The sequence below is a fragment of the Podarcis gaigeae genome, assembly GCF_964106915.1.
Source record: "Podarcis gaigeae genome assembly, chromosome: W".
NCBI classification, from domain to species: Eukaryota; Metazoa; Chordata; class Lepidosauria; order Squamata; family Lacertidae; genus Podarcis; species Podarcis gaigeae.
Genome location: NC_139695.1, coordinates 8,897,849 through 8,915,284, shown reverse-complemented (window position 1 = coordinate 8,915,284; position 17,436 = coordinate 8,897,849). Strand labels below are relative to the sequence as shown.

Genomic DNA, 17,436 nt, shown 5'->3' with positions numbered 1-17,436 from the left:
ACAATAAATGTTGGAAATGTAAAGAAAATGAAGGAACATTCTTTCACCTCTGGTGGACTTGCCCTAAAGTGAAGGCCTTCTGGGAAATGATATATAATGAACTGAAAAAGGTATTTAAGTATACTTTCACTAAGAAACCAGAGGCCTTCCTTCTGGGTATTGTCGGCCAGAAGGTGTCAAAGAAGGACAGAACTTTCTTTATGTATGCAACAACGGCAGCAAGGATACTCATCGCAAAGAACTGGAAAACTCAAGATCTACCCACGCTGGAAGAATGGCAGATGCAGCTGATGGACTATATGCAGCTGGCGGAAATGACTGGCAGAATTCGAGACCTGGGAGAAGAAAGGATTGAAGAAGACTGGAAGAAATTTAAGATTTATTTACAAAATTATTGTAATTTGATGGAATGCTAAGAAGGATGCTTGATTATAAACAATTGGCCATCACAAAATTAGATGAGTATTATTAGACTATATTGTAATGATTGGTTATAAGATTACAAATAAGATGGTAATTTGCTTGAAAAATTTTATGAACAATGTAAGTGCGAGCGGATGACGCGAGGAAGTCCAAAGATGTTATGAAATTTTGTAAAGACACAAACAATGCTGTTTTTAATTTTTGTATCTCTCTTATTAAAAAAACCTAATAAAAATTTTGAAAAAAAAAAGCAGCTCTGACTCCCACTCTAGGCCCCTCTGCCCCAGTCTTCCTCCTGATGTAGGCTACAGGATCTGGGAAGTCTGATCCAGCTTTGAGGTGTGGTTCCATATGACCGTTAGTACTGTTGTGTTTTTGCCAGAGAGCCACCTGGTAAGGAAGATCTCCAAGCACGCTTCCTAGGAGGTCCTCTTTAATCCTCAAATGTGCCCACAAAGGCATGATCCAGCACCCTCATGCCACAGCTGCCTCTGGAGTGACCCTCCCTCCGGTAAGAGGCATGCCTCACAGCTGAGTGCCTGGTTGTTTGTGTAGGGCGGAGGCTGGGAATCTTGTGGGCTCCCAGATATTGCCAGATCCAATGGCCTTCTGCCTCAGCCAGCATGGCCGACGGTCAGGGGTGATGTAATCCAACAACATCTAGAGGGCCACACAATTCCCCATCCCTGGTCTAGTGAATTTGAGGTTCTTGTTTTCTTTCCCTCTGCCCCCTTTTGCCTGGAAAAGCACTTTGGCAGATTCCTTTGGAGGATTTGGGTGTGACAAGTGTTACCATAAAGCAGCAATGCAGCAGCAAGCAAAGGCTCTAGCAGCTCAGTCAGCTGCAGGTGGCTGCAAAGCCAAACAGGATGTTTGTGACTGTTGCCATGGGAACAAAGGGGCAGTCCATTCTGTACTGAGCACCGGATTTTAGCTCAGTGTGTGTGTCATGTGACCCGTACTGGAAGTACATGGGTGGAGTTTGATTCTTACTGCTGTTGAGTGCAGACATGTTTCTCTGTACTGATGTAAGAGACAGAAATAAAGAATGTAAATAGATTTCTGTCTGCTTCTTTCCCCTCCCTGGGGATACCAAAGGGGAGAGAGAAGAAACGGTGTGTTCTTCTCACATCTGGGAAGAATCGCCGAGACCTCGCCTGCTTATCTGCCGGGAGTAGCAGCGGGGAGGTCGACAAGGAATATCTGCCGGTGCCTACGCTGTGGCACATTCCTCTGACCCAGGCAGAATTCCAACAGTGCACTGAATAAAACAACTCTGAGAAGCTGAAACACCAGGCTGTTTTCTTTTCTAATAAAAATATTCACTGTGCAGTTTACAGGCACAAAACACAATGTTGATATTGTCCAGGAAATGGGTTATCAGTTGGAGGGCATGGGTTGCATGAGAGCATGTTGTGCGGGATAACCAGTCTCATATAACCAACATGCTTCAGTCTAATTAGTGCATGAAGGGGTTAACACCATAGAGTAAGCTGTCCTGCCATCTTAGCCATGTCTCTTCCCCTTACCTTGGGAGTGAGTTCTGATCTATTCTGGTATTCACTTTTTCAGCGTTTAATGTACTGTAGGTTTTCCTGATTTTATTGTTTTATCTTTCTGTAAACGGCTTTGATGTTTCTTACCATCTGGTAGTGTATAAGTTTTATGAAATAAATAATTTTGAATGAATGAATGAATGGACAGACAGACAGACAGAGAGACAGACAGATAGGAAGCTGTAAAACCACAACCTCTGAAATGAAAGCTACTGTGCCTCCAGACAGATGTTTTTGCCTGGAGGGGGGCCGTATTCTGCAATGTGCGATCGATGCAATAATAGTGCAGCTTTCTAATGGACTGTCCACGCAAACATCATTCTGCTTTCTCAGTTGCTCTGCAATGCTTCGTCAGGGTTACCACATCATGGCCCCCTGGGGGTGCGCTCCTGTGTTGTAGCTCAGCAAAAGCAGGACAAAATTCCTCTAGTATGGCTCACAGTGAGGGCTGCTGAGAGTTGGGAGAGATCTCAGAGGCCAAAGAGTTTGCTTTTCTGCTCAGTAAAGGGATCTTGCCAGCTCTTCACCCCTGACTGGCCGAAGATGCCCATCTCTCATCCATGCAGCTCCACAGCGTGCCTGGATGATGACTCAGATGGAGCTGGACACACCATTCCTGAAGGATGCAATAATATTGCAATTGTGGTGGACCAACTACATGCCAACAGGATGTCGGACTGAATGGGCCTTGGCCTGACCCAGCAAGGCTCTTCAAATGCGCTTATGTTCCCCTGACTTTGGGGAGACAGTCTCACCTGTCTCATGGCTATTCTTCTAGTGTGGACCAGTTCTACAAGCTCTCCCCCGAAAGCAGGTGCACCATCCAGAACATGCTGGCGCTGTACCTGAAGAAGAAAGCAAACACAGACCAGGAGGCAGGGACTTCTAGGGGAAGCGAGGCCTTCATGCGGGAAGCCTTGACTCCTCACGTGCTCCCCGGGATCAGCTTCGACCCCACCACCCAGTCTTCTGCTGGTGTCACTCTTCCACCTGGCCCAGAACAGGAGGCTCCTTCCCAACATGCAGAATGCCTTGCATGTGATCGATGGGCCTGTGCTCACTGTGATATAGGCAGGGCCGGATTTATGTATAGGCTAAGTAGGCAGAAGCCTAGGGCCTCTAGATCTAGGGGGCCTCGCCAGCCTGCCCGCTCCCCAGCGCCGCAGACAGTCTTCCCTCTCCCCAAATTGCAAACCCAAGACTTCATGCAGGGCATTTCGCCCCCATTTCAATGACATTTTACTTCAAAAGGAAAGGTGGACTTGGAGAAGGCAAGCAAAATGCGAGAGAGATAGTGAAAGATACAGGAAATTGAATGCAGATTTCCAAAAAATAGCAAGGAGAGACAAGAGGGCCTTCTTAAACAAGCAATGAAAAGAAATAGAGGAAAGCAACAGAATGGGAAGAACCAGAGATCTGTTCAAGAAAACTGGAGCTATGAAAGGAACATTTCATACAAAGAGTACCATAATAAAGGACAAAGGTGGAAAGAACCTTACAGAAGCTGAAGACGTCAAGAAGAGGTGGCAAGTATACACAGAGGAATTATACCAGGAAGATATGGATGTCTCATACACCCCAGGTAGTGTGGTTGCTGACCTTGAGCCTGACATCCTGGAGAGCAAAGTCAAATGGGCCTTAGAAAGCACGGCTAATAACAAGGCCAGTGGAAGTGATGATATTCCAGCTGAACTATTAAATTTTGTTAAAGATGATGCTGTTAAGGTGCTACACGCAATATGCCAGCAAGTTTGGAAAACTCAGCAGTGGCCAGAGGATTGGAGAAGACCAGTCTACCTCCTTTAGAGGAAAAGGCCTTGAGGGGAGGACCTCTTGCCTCCACAATCCTTCCTAAACATGCATAAGCTGAGAGGCAATTGTCTGGCAAATGTGGTGCTGTGGGGAGGCAGGAACATTTTCCTGCAGTTAAGTATTTTCTAAGTTCCTTTCCCGAAACGTCCCCAAACAGTTCTGAAGCCTCTCTAACCTCAGAAGTCTTTTCCTCCCTCGGGAATTCTGGGATTCAATGATAACGTCATGGAGAAGGAAAGAAACCTGCAGAATCAGCAAATGGGGAGCCTCCACCCCCACCGCTGCCACCAAGCAGGCTGTAAGTTGCCTTAGAGGTGTACTGTGCCCTCCCGCCTCCTTGCTTTGAAGGATTACTTGAGTTCTGTTCTCATCTCCCTGAGGCGTATCCGTGACAAGGAGAGCATGAGCAAGAAGCAACCCCAATGACCCACACTATGCGCCAGCTCTTTGTGCCTTCCACACATCCGCAGTCCGGACAGAGAGAGGGACTCATCCAGCACGTCCTCGCCAAGAGAGAGAAGGAATATGTCAACACCCAGAATTTCAGCTCAGATCATGCAAAAGTGCAAAGACCAGTGGAACCTGTATCAGAGTTGGGGCTGGAGAAAGCGACATCTACATGACAGCTTTATTGTTGGGTGCCAGGCAAAGTCTGTCCTGTTCACTCTGAAGAATGTTTATTGCTCAGATAAGCCTTGGCGTCCAGCCCACTTCAGCTGTGCAGTTCTGCTAGGCCTCTGGACTTCAAAGGCCACATTCCAAAGGGTCTGAGCAAACGCAGAGTTTAAGCAGCGGTCAGAGAAAGCTGCAAGCTCCAGTGCGTTCTTCAGTGTGCTTAAATAAAGTCCACTCAGGATCTTAGCAGCTAGAAGCAGTTTTTATTTACAGCAGACTATCCATTGTCTATCACAGCGAACAGCATCGTGAAAAACACGTCCTCTCTCCTCAAAAGCGAAAGTAGAGAGAAAGAACAAAGGCTGGAGACTCTCGGATATGATGCATACCCGACGCATAATCTCCCCCCTCTCAATTTGTAGGCAGGGCGTACACTCTGAGCTGTTTAACCCTGTGCAGCTTCAGACATTGTGACAAGATGCAGTTAATCCCAAACGGAAGCAAAACCTTTGGAACTCCTCCTAAAAGCTGTGCTGGAGGACAGGGAGGTGTGACACCCCCCAACACTTGGTGTGGGTCATCCTTATAATGCTAAGCTTACTACTTCAAACAAAGTTTTTGAGTTTTTGCTTTGGTTATTTCCTTGTACTGTTAGTAGTAAGGTAAAGGTAAAGGGACCCCTGACCATTAGGTCCAGTCATGGCCGACTCTGGGGTTGCGGCGCTCATATCGCTTTATTGGCTGAGGGAGCCGGCGTGCAGCTTCCGGGTCATGTGACCAGCATGACTAAGCCGCTTCTGGCGAATCAGAGCAGCACACGGAAACGCCGTTTACCTTCCCGCCAGAGCAGCACCTATTGATCTACTTGCACTTGCTTTCAAACTACTAGGTTGGCAGGAGCAGGGACTGAGCAACGGGAGCTCACCCCGTCACGGGGATTTGAACCGCCGACCTTCTGATCTGCAAGTCCTAGGCTCTGTGGTTTAACCCACAGCGCCACCCGTGTCCCACTGTTAGTAGTACCCAGTGGCCATTTGTTTTTCATGTCTCCTTTTATGATATGTTTATCAGTATGTGGTTAGCAGCTTCAGATCTTACTGTTTTACAGAGGCTGTTTAGCTTGCTCTTTTTACCCCTTTACTAGACAGGCTGTATTTCTGTGCTGTTTTCAGAGTGGGGAATGCCCATTCCTTCATGGCCAGCATGGAAACACAGAAGGCTAGCCTTTTAGGAGGTTTGCAAAGAGGACAAGGGTGTTACGGGGTAATCTTCTAGCAAACAAGCTTGGCACAGCAGATCTGAGAGGTGGTTTTCTGCTCCCGGAAAGCCAGCCTGGAAACCAGGTTGCCAGGTGAAGGAAGAATGGAGAGATCAACCAACTCACTTGCCTTCAAAGAATTTCTGGTTGCCTGTGGCTACTGGGATAGTGCTTAGATATCAGGCTGGCTGACACATCTTAAAAAATACAAGGAAAAAGCTTTTTTTCTTTCATTAGCAAAGCTCCTTTGGGGCCCCAAATAGCTAAGCTGAGGAAGAAGTGGCTGGTATTACTTGTTTGTTCTTGGTCCTGATCTTGCCTGCCCTTGCACACTCCTGTTGTCTTTGCATATTTAACCAGCACGTCTGTTCCGATTGGAGTCCTATTCCTGCAGTTCCACATCCTTCTCTTTGGCACTTGGGCATTCGGTTCCAGGAGCTGGACCTGAGCACAGAGGCTTTCTTCTACTTGGACTCGACAAAGGAGCAAGAGTGGCTGACAGCTGTGGAAAAGGCTTTGCGTTCCAAATCCAAGTACAAGAAAGTAAGTCCAACCCCACCCATTTCTTCAGCAGCCAGACAGCTGTCAGGAGCTGGAGTGAGGAGGAGGAGGAGGAGGAGGTCAGCAAGAAAAAACACCTGGTGTATGTGGTGTTTTATTCAAAAGAAGCCAAAATTCTTTATTCAAAGAAACCCAAACCGTGCAGGCCTCGTGATCACAGAAACCTTTCCCAACAGGTCTTGCCCCAGTGAGGTAGTTGTGAAGGCTGAAGGTTGCTACCCTCCCACCACTCTCTGAAGTCTCCTCCTCCCCTGGTCCTTCCCAAGCAACCTGAGACTCTGACACCTTGCCTGTCTTTGCTCCCTCCTCTTAATTTCTCTGTGTTTTGGGAGACCAGCAGGGAGGGGAGCTGATCGCAGCAGGATGGGGAGACCCCCTGGCTTCTTCAGCAGCCTGCCTGATCTCTGCCTCTTGACCCCCACCTCCAGCCTCCACTTTTACCTCGGATTCTGGGCTGCTGTTTGCCACAGAATCTTCCTGCCCTCCTGCCTCTTCAGTTTCCAACACCTCCTCTTGCTCACAGTCTGCTCCCTCTTCTCCCTCTGACGGCTCAGCGTCGTTGTCCCTGTGGGAATGTTCTGGGGTGCAGGAGAGGATATATTGTGAGATTATATCCTAATCCAACTTGTGCTAACAAGTTCCCAAAATATCAGCAGAGTTTATAGACATTCCCCTTTTAGTTCGCAACAGTAACTCTTGCACAGGTTCGCTAGAACCTCTATAATAATTACTCTGGTAATTTCCCCTTTTGTTCCCTCTTAAAATACAAGACACAACACAGTCTTTATAAAAGTATAAAAGAGTTTACTCACGTTCTGTTCACAATATGATCCAAGAAGGAAGACAGCTTAAAAAGGTAAAATACACTCAGAATCTATCTTGTAGTATGATAGTCCCATCCTCTCTTGGCTGAGAGCCAAGAGGGCATCCTTGGATGTTTCCTCATCGAAGGAAGATGGCAGAGAGAGTGAGAGTGGCTGCCTGCCCTGTGCTTTTACCATTACCTGCACAGGTGAGGCCACACCCACCTCTGGTCACATGCGGAGGAAGTCCGTCCCAGGAAGTTTACCTGCTTGCTGGACAGACATCCCTCCCCATGTTCTAACATGTACACTCTAGGAATGTTGTCATTGACTGCTCCTGTGTTTACACCCCACCTACCCCTTCTCAGGCAATACAACATATACAAAACATAAACAACTTTATTCAACCACCCAGAGTCCCAGCTTGACACGTAGATTCTGCAAACCCTCTCTAGCTAGGGGTTTCGTCAGGATGTCAGCAGTCATCTCTTGGGTGCTGCAGTAGGATAGTTCCACAAGTCCATCCTGGATCATCTCGCATATGTAGTTGTATTTAACCCCAATGTGTTTTGTTCTGGCTAGGAACTTCTCACTCTGCATCAGCTTCAGGCAACTTTGATTGTCCTCCAGCAAGCTGACTGTGCTGGTCCCGGGGGGGAAGGTACTGTTACCGTAGCCAAAGTTCAGTCCTGAGGCAGTAGCCTGGTAGAAGTTCACAAGATGAGAGGCGAGGTCCGAAACAGGGAGCCGGGCGGGGTCAGGAGCACTCGAAGATCAGAAGCAGAAAGCCGGGCGGGGAACAGGAACGCTGGAAGGTCAGAAGCAGGAAGCCGGGCGAGGAACAGGAACACTGGAAGTTCAGGTCTAGGTCCGGGTAAGAGCAGGTACTCCACAACGACGTTGCTCCCGCAACCTGGGACCGGGCTGACTGACCTTTATCTTCTCTAAGGCCAGGGGCGGTCCCAGCCCCAGGAGCCCCGCCTCTCCTGGCCTTAAGGCGAGCACTCCTCCTGGGAGAAACCAGTTCCCTTCACCTCTCTGCCCTAAGCCTCTGCAGTTCAGGAGAGGCCGAAGGGTTACTGGGCCCCGGGGGAGGCTCACCTGTAGACACTGAGTCCTCAAGCACCTCTGGGGCCAGAATGGTTTCACCTGGTAATAATAATAATAATAATAATTTATTATTTATACCCCGCCCATCTGGCTGAGTTTCCCCAGCCACTCTGGGCGGCTCCCAATCAGTGTTAAAAACAGTACAGCATTACATATTAAAAACTTCCCTGAACAGGGCTGCCTTAAGATGTCTTCTGAATGTCAGGTAATTCTTTATCTCTTTGACATCTGATGGGAGGGCGTTCCACAGGGCGGGCGCCACTACCGAGAAGGCCCTCTGTCTGGTTCCCTGTAGCCTCACTTCTCGCAATGAGGGAACCGCCAGAAGGCCCTCGGCGCTGGATCTCAGTGTCCGGGCTGAACAATGGGGGTGGAGACGCTCCTTCAGGTATACAGGACCGAGGCCGTTTAGGGCTTTAAAGGTCAGCACCAACACTTTGAATCGTGCTCGGATCTGACACAGGTGCAGGTTCCTCAGAATCTAGGCCTTGCCCCAGTTCAGCCGGCCCTGGAGGCGGGGACTCCTGTGCAGGCTGGGATTCCTCTGGTTCATCCTCTGAATCGGAATCCCAGGCCATCACACTGACAGGCCCTTTTCTCACCAACCCAAAGTCCTTTATGAGTTGATCAAGCCAGGCGATCTCTCTGCAGGCTTCTGTTGCTGCAACGTATTCTTCTTCTGTAGTCATTGTTGTCTGGCAACTGCTTCAAATCCTGCTGATTCTTCAGGAAGTCAGTAGCCATCGGTGTAGCAATTGGATGTGCGTCTTGCATCTGCATGTGCTCAGTTAGCTCATGGATCTTCTGTCTTTGGCTGAGAAGAAATGAGCCGTCCTCTTCTCTTTCCACCTGGATCCCGAGGTAGTACTGGACATCTCCTAGCTCCTTGACCTCCACCTCTTTGCTAAGGTGTTTTACTATCTGTGTATAGTCTTTCTCACTTGCTGTGGCAATAATCAGGTCATCAACAAATGCTAGGATATATGAGAATTGTCCATTATTTGACTTACTGTACAAGCACTTGCCAGCATCGCCTTGCTTGTACCCAAGTTGCGTCAGCATTTTATGCAACTTCTGGTTCCAGGCTCTAGCAGCCTGTTTAAGTCCATAAAGTCCTTTCTGGAGTTTGCACACTAAATGTGCCTCATGTGGTTTCACAAAACCTTTGGGCTGTTTCATATAAAGTTCCTCAGAAATCTGCCCATGTAGAAAAGCGGTAGCAATGTCTATGTGTTTCACCCTCATTTTCTTGGAGGCTGCAATGCTTAAAAGCATTCTTACGCTGCTGTACCTCACCGTTGGTGCAAAAACTTCATCATAGTCTTCACCAAAACGCTGTGAAAATCCCTGTGCTACAAGTCTAGCTTTGTAGCGCTGCACTTCTCCTTCTGACCCCTTCTTAACCTTGAAAACCCATTTACTGCCAATGGCCTTCTTACCGGGAGGCATCTCAGTGAGTGTCCAGGTCTTGTTCTGATGCAGTGCATCCATCTCCTCCTGCACGGCCTTCCTCCAGAGACTGGCTTCAGCAGCTGGCATCTCCTGTATCTCTTCCCAAGTGGAAGGTTCCTGTGGAAACGCCGACCCTGCAAAGTAGGACAGCCGTAATGGTGGGACACCTCTGTTGGTTCTGGACGAGTGCCTGACCTCTGGTTCTGCGACCGCATCAGCTTCCTCATCCTCCTCCAACGCAGGCATGTCCCCATCTGAGTCCTCCTCTTCGTCTCTGGTGCCGCCAGGGTTCTGGTCCTCTGTGGGAGTCATAAAGCCATGGAAGAGGCTTGTAATACTGCAGGGTGCCCCCTGACCTCGGCTGACCAGCACTCTGTGCCTTACAATGTATAGAATGCATTGACCTTATATGGAGTTGTGTTTCCTCTGGGCAGTGATTACCTTATATGGTGATGGGTGTAGTAAAAGCCATGACCGGATGAGGTAACGTGAGACATTGGCAGACGGCCATGCGAGATGGGAAAAAAGGAGAATAAAAACGGAGGAGAGTGGTCGAAGGAGCTGCTCATCCCATCCTGAGAATATTGCTGGCTCTCTGTGTCTTTTTTCTATGCTAAGCACCATTTAATGACGGCTGGACTTCCGTCAGTCCTCTGCGTCTTCTGGTGCATCGCCTGTAGGGGGCGCTGTAACACTCGAAGGCAGATTATTACTTTGTGGGGTCTCAAAAGGGAAATATACAAACTCTTGAGTACTTTCTGACTCATCGGAAGAGTCCACAACAGTGTTCTTAGTGTCTACTTTTCCATATTCATCAACATAAACCGCATGGTGTGCATTTGTCTTACCAGTTTGTAAGTCCATAATTCTGTATCCTTTGCCTCCAGAGGCGTATCCCACAAGGATACCTGCTTTTGCCCTGGAGTCAAGCTTGTGTCTGTGTTCCTTGGGCACGTGGAAGTAACACGGACTTCCAAACACATGTATGTGTGACAGGTTGGGAGCTTTCCCATGCCAAAGTTCAAATGGTGTGCGCTCTGCTCCTTTAGTTGGCAGTCTATTCTGCAAATAGACCGACGTGTACACTCCTTCGGCCCACAGCTTCTGTGGCAAACATGCATCCTTTAGCATGCACCTTGTCATATCCATAATGGACCTAAACTTTCTCTCAGCTATGGCATTCTGCTGTGGTGTGTAAGGAATTGTGGTTACGTGTGCAATTCCTTCCTTGGCCTGGAGAGCCTGCATTTCATTTGAGCAGTACTCACCTCCATTGTCGCTCATTAGCACAGCTGGAGCTCTCTGGAATTTGTTCTTGACCATGGCAATGTACTCCTGGAGCTTGTCCACTGTCTCACTCTTCTCTTTGAGGAAATATACAACACAAAATCTTGAAAAGTCATCCAGAAATATTAAAATATATCTATTCTTTCCCAATGAGGGAACATTCATAGGTCCACATATGTCAGTGTGCACTATGTCAAGCACTTTGTTGCTTCTTTGTTCTGCACAACGTGGAAATGAAGGTTTTACAGCCTTCTCAGTAATACAGCTTATGCACTTTGCTGGAGCTTTGTTGCTCTGCTTTACCTGCAAACCTCTTACAAGTTCTCTTTTCTGTAGATCCAGAATGACGTTGGTGTCTCTATGTCCAAGCCTTCTGTGCCATAGGTCCAGATCTGCTAAATTCTTCTGGCTGGAATGTGCCACTTTTGCAGACTGGTTCTCTGAAAGATCAAGCTCATATACACCATTTATTAGCTTTGCTTGAGCAACCACTTTGCCATTTTTAGTCACCTTGCATTCTCCATTTCCAAATGTGATCTGGAAACCTTTCTTGTCCAAAGTGGACACGCTGATTAAATTGCAGCTCAGCTCTGGTACGTACAAAACTCTAGAGATTGTGTTCTCAATGCATTCATTGTTTATATTGCATTTCAGACTCATGGAACCTGCACCTTTTGCTTTAACAATGTTGCCATCTGCAATCTCAATTTCAAATCCTTCTTCATCATTTATCTCATTTATCTCATTAAAATAGTCCTTTTTACATGAAAAATGAGAACTGGCACCTGAATCTAAAATCCATTTATTACGTTTATTTTCACGATTCTGGACAGCTAAGTTCCTTTCTTGCAGTAACCATGTGCATTCACATTTCCCCTTCTTTTCCCCTTTTGGCTGAAAGCGGTTAGGTTTCTTTGCTTTAGGAGCCCTGCAATTCTTTGCAATGTGTCCTTCTTTGTTACAATTGAAACAAATCACTTTCTTAGGCATCTCTTTCGACTTTGTAAATTGCCTAGATGCATAACTGCTGTCCTTCCTTTTAGCATTTCTCACTGGAGATTCAGCTCTACCTCTACATTCTTCTTTTAAATAACCAATCAAGTCTTTAAAAGTCAGACCTTGTCTATGGTCCATCAAACTTACAAATGCACTAAAGCGTGGTCCAAGTGATGATAACAAAAATGCTATCTTTGTATCTTCATCAAAAGCTTTGGGAGTCAGATCAATTCTTTGAATAATCTCAGTAAACTTGTTGATGTGCTCTGTGAATTCCTCTTTTGAATTCATCCTCACTCTGGTTAATTTACACATCAAGTTTCTGAAGCAGTTTATGCTAGATTATCCATACACGCGCTCAATATCTCTTAAGATTTGAGATGCATCATCTGTACTATTTATTAATGATAGCTGCTCATCACGAAGTCCACTCAAAATTATGTGTCTAGCTTCGCTTTTCATGCGTTTCCAAGCACTTATCTTGGCTAAATCTCCCTCAGTTGTCCCTGTAGGCTGAGGCTTTAAAGCTTCCAAAATGTGTTTATAATCTAAACATGCTATCAAGTGCTGCTTCCAGTGTATGAAATTCTGTTCATTCAGCACAGGCATTCCTAGCTTTGCATCACTATCAAAAGCTGCTCTAGCCATCTTAAAATCCAAAATTTGAAAATTCTTCAAAATTTCAAAATTTCTCAAAATTTTAAAATCAAAATCTCAAAAATCTCAAAATACAAAACAGTTCTTCACTGCCTTGGGTCACTGTGAACTCTGAGGGAAGGGGGGGTTGCTTAATCCCCACTGCACAATGGAACAAAGGACCATGTGCTTACCAGGAAGTTAACTCAGAAAAATACTACTCAACTCAAAATCACAATCCGACGCAATCCTTCAAAAATACGCAGAAATATGCAATACTGGGCCCATAACCCTTTGTGGGGATGTTCTGGGGTGCAGGAGAGGATATATTGTGGGATTATATCCTAATTCAACTTGTGCTAACAAGTTCCCAAAATATCAACAGAGTTTATAGACATTCCCCTTTTAGTTCGCAACAGTAATGCTTGCACAGGTTCGCTAGAACCTCTATAATAATTACTCTGGTAATTTCCCCTTTTGTTCCCTCTTAAAATACAAGACACAACACAGTCTTTATAAAAGTATAAAAGAGTTTACTCACGTTCTGTTCACAATATGATCCCAGAAGGCAGACACGCTTAAAAAGGTAACATACATTCAGAATCTATCTTATAGGAAGATAGTCCTTTCCTCCTCTCTTGGCTGAGAGCCAAGAGGGCATCCTGCTTCTTCGAAAGATGAAGATGAGAGAGGCAAGAGAGAGAGAGATGGCTGCCTGCCCTGTGCTTTTATCATTTACCTGCACAGGTGAGGCCACACACACCTCTGGTCACATGCGGAGGAAGTCTGTCCCCAGGAAGTTTACCTGCTTGCTGGACTGACATCCCTCCCCATGTTCTAACATGTACACTCTAGGAATGTTGTCATTGACTGCTCCTGTGTTTACATCCCACAGTTCCCTGGCTCTGAGCCTTCTTCCCTTGGGGGATCCCCAGTTGGTGCCACCTGCCACTCCTATCTGCATCCAGCCGGCCCAGGACAGCAAGCAATGAACAGAGCTGGTAGACATCCCAGTACCTTGCATCTTCTAGGTGCAGCTGGTGCTCATCTTTGTCAGGAAGGACCAGCTCAGCCGCATCAAGGAAGTGATGAGGGAGACAGTGGGCACAGGCATCATGGGGAAGATGGGGAGTGGACCCTGACAGTGGAATTCCCTACGTCGATCTTTCTGTCTGTCTATCTGTTTTTCTAATCTCTGCCAACCAGTTCACCCCTCTTTCCTGCTTGCTCACTAACAGCCATCTTTGCTCCGCCCCTGCAGGGTTGAGGCAAGGAAGAAGGGCTACCCCTATGCTATCCATATAATCAGTTATCAGTAATCAATATATTCATATATGCTCACACATAATCAGGGCTTAAAGTATTTTATAATCCATTTTGAATCAAAGGGAGGCTGTGCCTTAGCTAACTGCATACTGCTTGAAACAGCAAATTTAGGAGCCGTCCTTTCCCCTACAAACATCTGTGTACCCTGGACAAGGGGAAGATGTGAATCAGAGATTCTGGTACAAAATCCCCTCAGATACAGGCTAAATTAATCCACAGAACAGGAAGAGCAAAACCGCAAAATCTCCAAACTCCCTGTCCTGTCATAACTAGGGGAGAGGTTAGACAGAGCGTCACTGCGAGCATCGGAAAGCAGAACTAGAACTCCGTGCTTGACCAGTGCTTGACCAGGAGCTGGTAGCATGGCAAGAAACTTGCTAATTGTTTAATTTTTGCTGACAATATCGTGACTGTCTCATGGTTGTCTCTGCTCAGGTATAAAGACCTCTGGATTTCTGTCAATCGGGGTCCCAGTTCCTTCTGGAAGAGATTCCAAACTGGGTCCTTATTGCCTGGCAATAAACTTCACCTTCTTATTCTCCATTGCTGAGTCTGCCTGATCCTTAGTTAACACCAAGCAAGTACCTGCTTACGTTCACGTGCTTCAGGGTAACAAGGGGTGTGTGACCGTGAGGCTTGTCTGCAACAATACCAGCTTCTGCGTTGTCAATTCCCACCTTGCTGCCCACGTGGAAGACTTTGAGCGCCGAAACCAGGATTACAAGGATATCTGTGCCCAGATGAGCTTCCTGCCCCCTGACCAGGGTCTGCCGCAGCTGACAATCATGAAAACGAGTGCGTTTCGAGGGCTTGGAGGGAGAGAGCCTTGGCTGATGTCACTTGTTGGTCTCCGCTATCTGGAGAAGCAAACTGAGTCATATTTCTGTAACTTTCCTGCCTGTGTGTAGCTCAGGGTAGGCAGCATTTGTTGTTGTTTAGTCGTTTAGTCGTGTTCGCCTCTTCGTGACCCCCTGGACCAGAGCACGCCAGGCCCTCCTGTCTTCCACTGCCTCCCGCAGTTTGGTCAAACTTATGCTGGTAGCTTTGAGAACACTATCCAACCATCTTGTCCTCTGTCATCCCCTTCTCCTTGTGCCCTCCATCTTTCCCAACATCAGAGTCTTTTCCAGGGAGTCTTCTCTTCTCATGAGGTGGCCAAAGTCTTGGAGCCTCAGCTTCAGGATCTGTCCTTCCTGTGAGCACTCAGGGCTGATTTCCTTCAGAATGGAGAGGTTTGATGTTCTTGCAGTCCTTGGGACTCTCAAGAGTCTCCTCCGGCACCAGAATTCAAAAGCATCAATTCTTCGGTGATCAGCCTTCTTTATGGCAGGCAGCATTGTGCTCTGCAAATGTTGATTGACCAAAATTTCCATAATTGCTAAGAATTGGCCTTGCTGACGGGCTCATGAGAGTTCCACTTCAGCAACACCAGGAGGGTGCAGTGTCGGCGATCCCTGCTGCTGCAGCTGCACCACTAAGGTTTCTACTAGAGCAGCCAGAAGTGCCCAGCACTGTAGGCTCCTGCTTCATTCAGGGCAGGCAGATACTAAACATCTGTGGAAGCGAGTGCTGGGCTTCATTCATTAATTTCTGTTTATTGTGGGGATTTCTTCCCCAGAGTGGCTAATTTAAAATAATAATCAGAAATGCACCTCAAGATAATTTAAAGCATTTAAACAGTACCTTAATAGCAGCGGATCTAAAGAGAGCAACATAAACCGAGTGGCAGAGATCTATTAGATGAGATTATAGCAAATGTGGGCAACTTCTCCAGTGATCGGGGTGGGAGTTGCAGTTTGTTAAGGGCAGTAACACGAAAGCAGAGCAGCCATTTTGCATGGAGAAGGTCCCAGGCTCAGTCACCAGTGTGTGCAGATCGGGCTGGGGATGATCTCTGCCTGAAAGCTGCTGCCAGTCCATGTAGTCCGTCCTGAGCTTGATGGGTCAATGGTCTGCCTCAATATAAGGTCGCTTCCTATGTTCCTGTGTACTACAGCAGGGTTTGGAGGGCCACAAGCGCCCTGCCCATGAATTAACAAACCAGGGGAAATTCTAAAAGTCTTTGCTGAAAGGACATCAAAGCAGGGGCCAGGTGAACCTCTTTGGGAGATTATTCTGAAAGGTCGGGTGCCATGACTGAAAAGGCCCTGCCATGCTTGAAAGAGCAGGAGTTCCCTGGGAAAGGGATTCTAGTCAGTGGAGAGGCAGTGCAAACATAAGTGGGCCTTCTTCTGGTACCCTTTCCCCAAACCTTGAAACACTTGAAAGGCCAAATGGGATGCTCTGAATTGGGCCTGGAAGCAGTTCAAGAGCCAGTCTAGTTCACAGAGCACTAGCCTAATATGATCATACTGCCCAATCCTAGTTATCAGTCTTACTACATATTGCAGGAAGTGGCAGCAGGCTGCCCCCCGACCCCCGACCCCGTGAGCTAACCTGTAGCTGTGGTTGCTTTGCTTTTTTCCAGCATTGTCATCTGATCACTAAAAATGAGCTTCAGAGACTTCTGACCTACGACCAGGTGAGAGACATCTTTGTGTTATATGTGGTGGTTTAGGATATTGCCCTGTTTATTTCCTTTGTCTGGGATACCCCAGCCTAGGCTAGAGAAACCACTTTCAGGCAGTTAGGAGCAAAGTGTAGCTATAACATAGGATGACTGCGACTTCTACAAATGCTTTTTAAGGTTGCAGGTTTGTGCAACCTGAATTAGAAGCAAGTCCCAATTAAGCTGGAGGGTTGCCTTGGAATGAGTAGGACTGCTCTGCAGTTTCCCAGTTAGAGGGCTTTCCTAGCTCAGCACACGCTCCAGATGTTGTTGGACTCCCATCAGCTCCAGCATAGCTGCTGTCCAGCAATATCTAAAGGTCTAAGGTTTCCTGCTCTAGGTTTTGCATCGATATGGAAAATCTGCGTTGCTCACATGTTCTTATCAGCAGAGACTTCCATTAAGTCCAATTAAATTGCTGATGCTTTTTGTTTTACATTTTTCTCTCCAAGGTTTGTGTGTTCATCATGTTGACGACCTTTCTCCCACTTGGCATAAGGATCATTGGTATTTTGTGTTGAAACAGAGGCCTGATTGCTGCACCTTTGGTGGATTTAAACTCTGTGAGCGTAGTCATGCCTTAGCCCTTTGAGAAGGAAGCTGCAGGGAAGGCAAGGGGGGGGGCAGCCTCAGACTTCCAACATATGCAAAACCATCATAAAACATTCAAAACTTCCCTAAAGGCTGCATAGTTACTTATCTCCTTGACATCTGACGGGAGGGTGTCCCACAGGGCAGGTGCCACTACTCAGAAGGCCCTCTGCCTGGTTCCCTGTAACTTCGCTTCTCACAGTGAGGAAAAGGCCAGAAGGCCCTCGGTGCTGGACCCTGATGCCTGGGCTGAACAATGGGGATGGAGACACTCTTTCAGGGCTGAGGCCATTTAGGGCTTTAAAGGTTGGCACCAACACTGAGAATTGTGCTCAGAAACGTCCTGGGAGCCAACGTAGGATGCAAAAGGATGGTTTTGCAGTTGCTCATAGTGTCGGGGGTGTATTCTGGTGGTGGTTAACAGTTTGTATGGATTATTTCTGAACGTGTACGGAGAGGACC

At 47.1% G+C, this 17,436-nt stretch overlaps 2 pseudogenes across 2 annotated transcripts in view; both read left to right on the top strand.

The window, feature by feature from the left end:
* Nucleotides 1-4,016: 4,016 nt before the first annotated feature.
* The window catches only part of LOC310835939 (inositol polyphosphate 5-phosphatase OCRL-like), a 188,263-nt pseudogene continuing 174,843 nt past the window's right edge, over nt 4,017-17,436 (top strand). The window contains exons 1-2 of the transcript XR_014568645.1: nt 4,017-4,089; nt 4,172-4,375. The product of XR_014568645.1 is annotated as an inositol polyphosphate 5-phosphatase OCRL-like (transcript). The remainder of the gene's footprint in view (nt 4,090-4,171; nt 4,376-17,436) is intronic.
* The window catches only part of LOC310836040 (inositol polyphosphate 5-phosphatase OCRL-like), a 37,657-nt pseudogene continuing 30,289 nt past the window's right edge, over nt 10,069-17,436 (top strand). Inside the window, exons 1-5 of the transcript in view lie at nt 10,069-10,073; nt 10,478-10,550; nt 13,541-13,609; nt 14,444-14,677; nt 16,303-16,356. The product of the transcript in view is annotated as an inositol polyphosphate 5-phosphatase OCRL-like (transcript). The remainder of the gene's footprint in view (nt 10,074-10,477; nt 10,551-13,540; nt 13,610-14,443; nt 14,678-16,302; nt 16,357-17,436) is intronic.